This window comes from Trichosurus vulpecula, chromosome 3, assembly GCF_011100635.1.
Source record: "Trichosurus vulpecula isolate mTriVul1 chromosome 3, mTriVul1.pri, whole genome shotgun sequence".
NCBI lineage: Eukaryota > Metazoa > Chordata > Mammalia > Diprotodontia > Phalangeridae > Trichosurus > Trichosurus vulpecula.
This window is the reverse complement of record NC_050575.1, coordinates 174,468,824-174,480,480: the sequence shown is the minus strand read 5'-3', so window position 1 is coordinate 174,480,480 and position 11,657 is coordinate 174,468,824.

Sequence of the window (11,657 nt, the reverse complement as noted above, 5' to 3'; positions counted from 1 at the left end):
AATTGAGACTTCTCTTTAATCTTGGAGTGCAAAGGCTCGGTTTTCTTGACAATATCTAGTGAATTTGCATGCTTTTTCCGTGGCATGGACTGAATTGGTGAGTGGTTTTGTCTGTCTGCTGATGTGACTCACTATATCCCTGAGTGTGATGGGTTGGGAAGTAAAGGCAGGTTAGGTACTGCTCTTATGATTTGCATTGGGAAATAACAAGAGCACTTATTTAACTTCTCTCTCACTATTAATGGGGCAAAGTTTTTTCTTAAATGCTATTCTCAGGATTCATAAGTCATCTAGAAAAACATGTGGTGCAATAGGGTTCATTAACACATTAATAGAATGACTCTCCAAAATCTTTCATGAGGTGAAGGGGAAGACATCCAAGGATGGGGCACTGCAGCAGTTACTTGCTTGGGTTCTTGGGATTAGAATTCTGTAGAGAAGGGACATATGTAAAAAATAAGCCATCTGTATCACTATTTTTTAAAATGGATGTTTCCAGTTATATATTGGGGAGAATTGAGCCTGAATCATTTCCCAGAGCCAGGACACTGACATCATGCTGGTGCTGCCCTCATGCAACAAACATCTATTAACCAACTCCAGTGTTTAGAGCATTTTGCTTGTCATTGGAGGAGGGACAAAATTTAAGTTCAATGTGATTCTTGCCAAAGTCAAGAACACTGATACCCATTTATTCTTACTTTCTTAGTCACTTTGGACCTGACTTATGATTTCACTGGTATCAAGAACTTCCAGTAAGGAAACTCCCTCTATCAAGATAGATCAGCCTCTGTTCTGCAAGTTATAGTCTTTGAGAGTTGTTTGAAGGAATTGAGAATTTAAGTGACTTACTCATGGTAACCTTGTCAGTATATGTCAGAGGTTAGACTTGAACTCAGGATGAACACACCCCAAACTTATTCTCTTGTTCACTACAACATATTATCCCTGTAAAGTAAGACAAACTAATTACTTTCTTGTCCTCAGTTTCCTTATCTGTAAAATTAGGGAATACTTTTTTAGGTGCCTTGAAACTCTTAAACCTTTAAGTCTCAGGCTTCCTTAATGTACAATATTGCATGATAAGCTCATTAAAAATTTACCATATCAGATCCAAGGGGATGTTCTCCTGGTCATGGGGGCACTCATTTCTTTTTCTTGATTCTTGGGTGCTGCTGCCACTAAGGCTCGGGTCCTTCCTGACAGAGGGACATCCTAAAGCCTGTAGTAGTCTCCTCCCAACATATTGAGGATTGGGAATGCTAAAGGTTTATTTCCTCACCACCTCCACAGATGAGGGCAAACGCCAGGTACTCATAGAGAAGACGTCTGTGAGGGATCATTGGATTGTCCTCTGTGAAGGGGAGTTACACGGCATACAAAGAAGAATTGCCAAACTTGTGGGTAAGTAACATGGGATTCTATGAATTCCTCCAAGAGAAGAGTGTTAAGATGTGGAGCAGCTGCTAGAAACTGCTCACCTGGATTCCTCCTGCTCTTTAGGCATTCTCAGGTTTGGCATGTCTAGAAGTAGCAGGAGGGCATCCATTCTGATACAAACCAAGGCAAAATAAAGCTACCAGTGGATTTCATGAATTTCTTGAAAGTTTTTGCTCTCTGGAGATTTGATGGTGACATAGGCCTAGCTTACCAATCACGTTTCCAGACAGCCAGTACTGAATGAACTACTCTTTAATGAGTCTGTAAAAGGCAAAATGTTGCTTTGAACAAAGCCACAGGAGGAAGAAGACAGTGTGTCTTCATACTTTCCCTCTTTCTTCCATCCCACTTCTGGAGATTTGGGGAGAGTAGGGCTATTTTGTTTTAGTGCATGGTTGGGAGATATTGATGGGTTTTTCTGTAGAGAGGTAGGTTTGGGAAGTGCTTAATGTGGAGAAGAAGGGTATTTGTAGGTAGAAGATTAGGGTAGTAAACTGCTCACCACACTTCGTTCTTTCATCTACCTTTGTGCTGGTAATTTAACTGACCAAGGTACAAAACCCAAGGACTTTCACTATAGGTGGTGATTACTGTAGAAACAGGGACTACAGAAGGCTTGAGTCAGGATGGCTATTCATTCTGACTACTCTCTTCAGGTCCAGATGCAGAAGAGAACCCAAAAGCCTTTGAAGACTATAAGAAGTTTGTCAGCCTTAAAGGATTTAAGGAAGAAAAAATCAACATCCCCAGACAAGATGGTAATAAGGATGGAATTGGCTCCACTTTGTCGTGCCCTGCTCCTCTATCACTGAACCCCAACCCTTTCTTTTCCCCTCTTTTCTTGTTACTCTCTTCTGTTAGAAACTGTAATGTACTAATTTCTTAGGAGACCTTGTGTAATTGTTTGAACTGTATGATGGGAAGTGATTTTGGCAAATTCACTCACATATGTCTTTGCTTCTGCAGAAGCTTGCACTCTGGAATATGATTAAGGTATGTACTCTTTAAAGACTTCTAAAGAATCTTGCAGAATAATCTAAAATCTTCCATTTCACATGGGATTTAAGCATGTACTTGGTCTCGTTCAACTACAAGAAGGCGAACTCTTCAATCTTGACAGCAAGATTATTTTACCTATCTCAAATAGGTTTCAGGCTCCTTTGGATGTCTGACTTAGTCTTTTGTCTTCCTGCATATTAGAACCATTTTGGTACATGTCCATCTATTGCCAGGCATTTAATTTTGAGACTACTGACTCTTGTTTGGTTCTTAGTGGAAAGAGAGAGCAAATGGCTCAAATGCATTTCTTTAGGAGAAGCCGTGTGAAGAATGATAATGTGGAGTCACAAGCTTCTAGTACCTGTGTGACTTTGAGAAAGTCCTTTCACCTCTCTGGCCTCGGTTTCCTCTTATGTAAAATGAGTGAGGTTGGATTAGATTGCTCCTATTATCTCTTCCAGCTTTAAATGTAGAATCTCATAATAATAACAATATTAATAACAACAATAATAATATTTAAAGTTTTTGAAGGTTGTGATGAAATTGTCCTTTATTCTTCCCCTCCAACTTTCTCCATGGGATCTCTTAGGGTCTCTTGAATATGTGATTCAGTTGGATAAAAAGTTTGTTTGCATATAGGGTTTCAGGGACCTTGAAATCATCTTGTTCATGACTTTGCACATGGTAGGTTCTTACTTAGCAATGGCCTCTCCCTTTCTGAGGATATAGGGTTCTAGATTTAGAAATTTTCATCTAGTTCATCCTGCTCAATTTTCAGTTTTTGTAAATGAAGCCTAGAGAGTTCACACAAATGACCTCTTCAGAATAAGTGAAGCCCAAATGGGAAACCCTTCTCTCTGACTCTGAAACCTCTGCTCTTTCTCACCTATAATGGTGCTTTTTTTCTGAACCTCTTGCATTTTAGGGCTAGGTTCTGCTAGCTCATGGGAAACTGTCACTTCTGCTCCTTTGTGCAATCCAAGAGACTCATCACTGACTTTCTCTTTGATGTTTTCTAGGAGAATATGATTCCCTTCAACCTCAGAACCAATGGTATCCAGGAAATCCTAGTCATATCCTTAAATGATAAGCTGTTCCTTGTGCCTGGCTGCTGCATAAACTTCTTCCTTTAGTCTTTAACCTCGTTCAGCAACTTTTAGTATTTTTTCCAATGCAAAATAAATATATAAAGCAATCATTTTCCCCTCAGTCTCTCTTTGTTTTTGAAATTAAATTGGGAGCATGAATAGGCAGTGGGTGACAACTAGATCAGGTGCTATTGACTGGAAGTCTATGGGCCTTGGATTTCTAAAGTTTGAGGGGAACTTATGTCTTCTATATTGTGTAGTCAAACATTCTGTATATATAATTCTCAAATTGATAGCTGAAAAATGAAAGGGTAATCCATCTTCTCTTTGTAATGTTAAGCATAGCAGTAATTATAGCAACCAGTTTAATGTTTCATGGCTCCAAAGTTGAGCATTTGAAAACCTTAGCAATGAAGGATCAGCTGAATTTCACTGTAATTTTATAAGTACAATTTTTCTAAATAATAAACTACCCAAATAATAAATCAGAAGGATGTGTTTCCTCCTTACCTCCCTGCTTCTCTGTTTCTTTCATTCCTCCCTAGGAGAGCTCCTAATGGCTCCCCAAAGTTTCTATCTGGCTGCCTGCTTCATGGATTATCTGCTCATTCTCAACTGAATTTTACTTTGAATTTCATTCTGTTTAATCCTGGGAATTTGTTGTATTGCTCATTCTGAGTGCAAAAATTACTCTTCATCCTCTCTTCCTCTAAAAACAGTATATTGCTTTCTCTGAGTCAGCACAATTTTGCAATAATCAGATCAGTTCACTTACACCCTCCACTTTCTTATGGTCCTTTTCCAATCGTCATTCTTCTTAAACTCTATGTATCCTTTGACACTGATGAGCACCATCTCCTGCTTCTTCTCCTACCTATTCGACCGTTCCCAGTCTTCTTTGCTGGATCTTCATACTTGTCACACCACCTAACTTCAGTATCCCTAAAGGCTCTGTCCTAGTCTATTTTCTTTTTTACCTCTACATTGCTTTTGTTGGTGGTATCATTAGCTCCCATGGGTTGGATGACCTGTATCCATGGTTTTGAGCCTGGGTGACTGGGACAATTGTAGTACCCTTGACAGAAATTGGGAAGTTTTGAATTTGGGAAGGAGGAGAATAATATCATGAAAACCTAGAGAGAAAAGAGTATCAAAGAGAAAAATTAATATCTTTGGAGTGAGCAATTTAAATTGAATAATGTGGTTGGAAGCTAGGCTTTAGAGAATTAAGAGGAGATGAAGAGTTAAGAAAGTGGAGGCACCTATATTTTTCAAAGATTTGAAAGAGAAGGAAGGAGAAATATGGAATGATAGCTATGGTGATGGATTGATCAAGAAACAGTTTTTTGTAGATGAGGGAAATGGACATATTTGTAGGCAGCGTAGAAGCAGACAGTGGAAAACACAGAGAATGATGCGAGGGATTGTGGATGATAGAGAGGGGCAATCTGCTGAAAGAGATGGGATGAAATGGGACCCCTCATGCATGTAGAGGGATTTTCCTTGGCAAGAACAAAGGTCATTAACAAAGGTTGTGTGAAAGGGGAATGAAGGAGATCATGGCAGAAGACATATGTGGGATGAGGAGGGATAAGAGGTTGTGTTTGGTGAATAGTCTCGAGTTTTTCAGTAAAATATAAGGCAAGCTTTTCAGCTGAGAATGTGAGGTAAGGTGGGATCAAGGAAGGTCAGAAGAGAGATGGAAATGTTTGGAAGAAGGAAGAATAATTGTGGAATGTAGATTAGTGAGTGAATTAGGGAGCTGTAAAATACTCCCTTGCTGTAGCAAGGACCTAATTGAGGTTATGTTACATGTATTTGTAATGGACCCAGTCAGCACAATTTCATTCTTTTCTCTAGCTTTTTTCATTCACACATAAATGGGAATGAAGACAACAGATGATGGGAGTTATTAAGAACTGAGTCTTGTCAGGACAAGACAGGTAATATCATAAAGGGGCAAGGGACTGAAGAGATGAGGACAATGTAGAATTGGAATAGTTCACCAAGGAATCAAAATGAGGGAGGAGAACGTAGCAAAGGTGCTGGCCTGCACAAGAACTAAGGAGTAGAAGATTGGAGGTCTTGATAAAGATGAATAACAATGTTAGGGTTTTTTGGGCAGAGATGGAATAACAAGATGATGCTCAGATAAAGGAATTTAATAATTCATGAATGTAGAAATAGAGCATTGCAGGTGATGGCAAGATTAAGGGTATGGCCATCTTTGGATGTGGCTGTGGTGGGAAAGAGGAGTCGGTTATGTGAAATAAATAAAATTGAGGGACTGTGAGATTACATTGTTTTACTGATTATCAGTTATGTATCTTGAGTCCCATAGCACAAGGGCAGGAGTTGAGGAGGAGAAAGATTGTGGGTCAGGCACCGAACTCATTAAGGAGAGTATCTTGAGGAGAGCACCTTGGTTAATAGTAGATAACAACTAATAAAGGAGTGAGTGGTCAATATGGATTGAGTGAACCTCAAAGCAGGAGAGGTTACAGCATGATAGAGAGCCTTGAAATAGCAATGGGGAGCAAGGCTTATTCCAACTCTACAACCTGAATTAGTGAGTAAGGGGGCATGCACAAAAGTGAAAATGGTGCTTCCATTGTGACATTGGCTTTACAATGTTGTTCTTATTGTATAAATTGTTCACCTGAATCTGCCTATATCCCTGCATCATCTCATACAATTCCTCCCAGGTTCCCTAAAACATTTGTAATACATTATTTTTCTTCCTGATTAACAACACCTTTTCCCCAAATTTTTTCCTCTGATCCCTGATACCCAATTATGCCAGATCTAGGGAGAACATCCAAAATACTAGTATAAGATCCTTCCTCTCAGAAGAACACTCTGGGCAAACTTTTCCCTTCAGCAGGGACACCCCTTCTCCCTCAAGTACCCCTTTTTACTGATGGGATCCATGTCTTTGCTCTTCCAACTCAGCACTGCCCTTGTATGAGTTATAGTCTTCGTTAGTGTGTATGTCTGAGTTGTATTTTGGCTCCCCCTTTTTTTGTCTCCCTTCCCCCCTTTTCCCTATCGCTGGCAATAAAATTTTGTATTGAACTGTAATTGAACTCATTAAGAGATTATTTTCCCAACATCTCTGGCTGGCCCATGGGCCTTTACTTACACATTAAATGGATACTTGGACAGGGACTTAACCTATAGACAGTTTCACCTATGCTGGGGGGAGGATGGCACTGTGATCCCAGTTGTAGACAGCAAGGGTCAATAGGGGAACCCTATGTCCTGCCAGGAGGGATTCCCTTATGCCAGAGGACTATCTCAAAACGAAGGGATAGAGCAACCTTCTTTAACCCTCAGGTCCTACTGTAGCAGAATATATACAATAAATATAGCACCTTGAAAAAGACTTGAACTTAGCATATAGAAGTGAGCATCAAGACCATCAGGCCTAATCTTATAACAATGGCTTCCATGCATAGATTTCATAAGCTATGGCCTTCTTTGAGGGGAAACTACAGGCATAATCATCAATGAAAAAAGATGGGTATTTAAGAAAAGAGAAGCATTTGAAGTATTTTTACAATAAAAAATTCATCCTCAAGCAATTACAGTTAGGTCTGATAAAATACTTGTTTAAAAATGCAAATTTATTTTAACTTGATTGATTAATTGGAGAATAATTTTTCACCACAATTGGAATTTTGCATTTGCATATTTGCTATTTTTTTTCTGAGAAAACAGCAAGACAATACAGAAACTGTATCACTTCACAATAACTCCCAAGGTGCACCCCTTCCGATGCCTATCACTACAAGATAACTTTAGGTCTTTCTAAAATAGATTTAAAACTATATTGTATTTAGTATTTTATTTTTCCCCAGTTACATGTAAAAACAATTTTTAATATTCATTTAAAAAATTTACATTCCAAATTTTCTCCCTCCCTGCCCACAGCCCCCATCGAGAAGGCAAGCAATTGGATTTAAGTGATACATGTCATGCAAAATGTTATACATAATAGTCATGTTGTGAAAGAAAACAGAATAAAATAAAAAAAAAAGAAAAAAGGAAGTAAAAAAATGTGCTTCAATTTGTATTGAAACACCATCAGTTCTTTCTCTGTGAATAGATAGCATTTTCCAACATGTCCTTCAGAGTTTTCTTGGGTCATTGTATAGCTGAGAATAACTAAGTCATTCAAAGGTGCTCATCTTACAATATTGCTGTTACTTTGTACACAGTACATTTCACTTTGCATCCACCCATGCAAATCTTTCCAGCTTTTTCTGTGAGCATCCTGATTATCATTTCTTATAGTACAAAAGCATTCCATTATAATCACACAGTACAACTTGTTTAGCCATTCCCCAATTGATAGGTATCCCCTCAATTTCCAATCCTTTGCCCCAAGAAAAGAACTACCATAAATATTTTTGTACATATAGGTCCTTTTCCTTTGTTTTAAATCTACTTTGATATACAGACCTAATAGTGATATTAGTAGGTCAAAGGCTCTGCATAGTTTTATAGTCCTTTGGGAATAGTTCCAAATTGCTCTACAGAATAGTTAGAACAGTTCACAACTCCATCAACAATGTTAATGTTTACTTTTCCCCACCTCCCCTCCAATATTTGTCATTTACCTTTTCTGTTCCATTAGCCAAACTCGTAGGTATGAGGTAATACCTGAGAATTGTTTGAATTTGTATTTCTTTAATCAATAGTGAGTTAGAGTAATTTTTCATTTGGATATAGATAGCTTTGATTACTTTATCTGAAAACTGGTCATATCTTTGATCATTTATCAATTGTGGAATGGCTCTTACTTTTATAAATTTGACTCAGTTCTCCATATATTTGAGAAATGAAACCTTTATCAAAGAAACTTGCTTCAAAAATTTGTTCACACTTACATTTGATAACTGTATTTCCCTTCATTCTATCCCCCCATTTATTCTCTTTTTCCTCTACTTTCACCCAATCCCTCTCCTCAAGTGTTTACTTCTAATTGCCCCTCCCCCAATCTGCCTTCCCTTCTATCACTGCCCTCCTAAACTCTTATCTCCTTTCTTTCCTACTTTCCCATATGGTAAGATAGATTTCTATACCCAAATGAATATGCATGTTATTTCCTCTTTGAGCCAATTCTGATGAGTAAGGTTCATTTACTCCTTTCACCTCTCTCTTCTTCCCTTCCACTGGAAAACCTTTTCTTGCCTCTTTTATGTGAGATAATTTATCCTGTTGTACCTCTCCCTTTCTCTTTCTCCCTGTACATTTCTCTCTCACCCTTTAATTTTATTTTCTAGCTGTCATCCCTTCATATTTAACTCACATCTGTGACCTCTGTCTATATATACTCCTTCTAATTACTCTAATAGTGAGAATAGTCTTTTGAATGACAAATATCATCTTCCTATGTAGGAATGTAAACAGTTTAACCCTATTCAGTCCCTTACAATTTCCCTTTCCTGTTTACCTTTTTATGCTCCTCTTGAGTCTTTTATTAGAAAGTAAAATTTTCTATTCAGCTTAGGTCTTTTCATTGAGAATGCTTGAAAGTCCACCTAGGTTCAGTGCAGCAGCTGCACCAGCACAGACTCCACCATAGCAAAGCTGGAGCAGATCCCTGTGGACTGAATCTGTAACAACAATGCTACTTGCTGCTTGCTGCTACTGTGACTATTTAAGATCAACAACACTGGCACACAGAAGGGCTGTCAGCACAATTTCTTTGATCTGCTTTTCTAAGGAAAGCGACTTTAAAGGGTTAAAAATCTTACTTTAATTAAACATACATACACCATTCACTTAGTTCAGGGGTAAAAGCCAGCATCCTGAACTTCAGAGCAAATGCAAACAGAACTTATAAACAGAGACAGTATAAAGAGATCAATGTTTCTGTCTAATCAAATCACAATACATAGTTGTCAGAGAAGCACCAATATTTGGGTTTTCAAAGGCAGGGGGGATCCTTTAGCTACCCAACACCTTGTCACCAACACTCTTACCTCAGATCTTATATACACATCTCAGGGTCAGAGGGCATCACAACCATGCCACTCAAACTCATGTGAACTAGGCTTTCCCTTGATGTAAGCAAGTCATCAAAGACTCCTGATTTAATCAAAGATTCCTTAGTGTTGAGAAACAGCCCAAAACAAAGACAACAAAAAGTTCACTTTGCTTGCCATTGCATTTGAAAGGCAAGACTCATCAAAGGCACTTAATTACTTCAGCATTCCAAAAGAGAAAACAGTAAAAAAGTCCCACCTTAATTACCATAACAGAATCATGGGCAGCAGTGGTGATTCCCAGACCTCTCAGCACAAGAGCAGTGTCTGTTGCAACTGGCTACGAAAGAAGTATAGTCCTGCATAGGGCCTGTGGTAGTAGCAACAGCAACAGCTACTCCTGGGGCTATCAGCCCACAGACTGAATGTTTGAAAGTCACGTATTTAAACTTCTAGAAGCCAAGATGGAGGAGTAAATAGTAAGTTGCTCTCACCCTCTTTTGTTGATCTTGAAAAACCCAGAGAATATTGCCACAGGAAAAATCCTGGAATAGTGGAGCAAGCAGAAAAACAGGGCATGGTAGTCTTTTAGTTTCGCAAGCTAGGGGGATTAATGGGAAAGGTCTCTCTTGCTGTGGCAGAAGGAGACCAATACAAGATGGGAGGTGTCCCAGCAAGCCAGCAACAAGCCCCACCTCAGCAAACTAGTGGGAGATCCTGTGTGGTGGAGCCAGCAAGTGCTAACACCAGGACCCAAGGCATGCCTTTGTATAACTATGAGAACTGGCAGACACCAGTGTGGGCAGGTGGTTGAGCCTACCTGTGCTCTAATGCAGCCCTAGGAGAGGAGATCTCCAGCAGCCAGACTACCCCTCCCCCACACCTCATGTCACAAGCTACAATGTAACCCCTGGGGAAATGCAAAAAGATCTTAGGTGGCCTAAGCACACACCAGCCAGCTCCAGCTCAGCAAGGTAAGCTACAACATTATACAGTTTCTAGCTGCCAGAACCAGAGGCCACGGCACTCAAAGCCAGTAACCAGGCCCCTAGCCCCCAGCACAAGAAGCATGGGACAGAGCCCACTGTGCCCCAGAAGCAGAGATCCACTTTAAAAGCCAGGAAAAAGACAATCACAATGAGAGAAAAGCAAATTAGAAGAGCAAAGATCATAGATTCTTACTATGGGGACAGGGAAGATCAAAATATGAATTCAGAAGAGGATAGCATTGATACTATATTCACATCTGAAACCTCAAAAGGAAATATGAACTTGACTGAAGCCCAAATAGCATTCTTGGAAGAGCTCAAGAAGGATTTTAAAAGTCAAACTAGAGAAGCAGAAGAAAAATCGATCAATTGTTCAAAAATACAATTAACAAAATGGAAAAAAATTCACTGCAGAAAACAACTCCTTAAAAAGTAAAATTGGCCAAATGGATAAGGAGATACAAAAACCTAATAAGAGAAAACAACTCCTTACAAAGTAAAATTGGCCAAATGGAAAAGGAGGTACAAAAGCTAACTGAAGAAAACAATTCATTAAAAATTAGAATTGGGCAAGTAGAAGCTAATGACTCTATGAGGCATCAAGAATCAGTCAAACAAAAGCAAAAGAATGAAAAAATAGAAGAAAACATAATATATCTCATTGGAAAAACAACTGACCTGGGGAATAGATGCAGGAGAGATACATTAAGAATTATTTGTCTACCGGAGGGCCATGATGGAAGAAAGAGCCTGGACAGTATCTTCCAAGAAATCATCAAGGAAAAGTGCCGAGAGGATCTAGAACCAGAGGGTAAAATAGTCATCAAAAGAATCCACTGATAACCTCCTGAAAGAGATCCCAAATTGAAAATGCCAAGGAATATTGTAGCCAAATTCCAGAATTATGAGGTCAAGGAGAAAATACTGCAAGCAGGCAGAAAGAAACAATTCAAATATTGTGAAACTACAGTTAGGATTATACAGGACCTTGCAGCCTCTACATTAAAAGATCAGAGGGATTGGAATATGACATTCCATTAGGCAAAAAAGCTTGGACTACAACCAAGGATCAACTATCCAGCAAAATTGAGCATAACCTTTAAGGCAAGGAGATAGACATTCAGTGAAATGAGGGACTTCCAGACCTT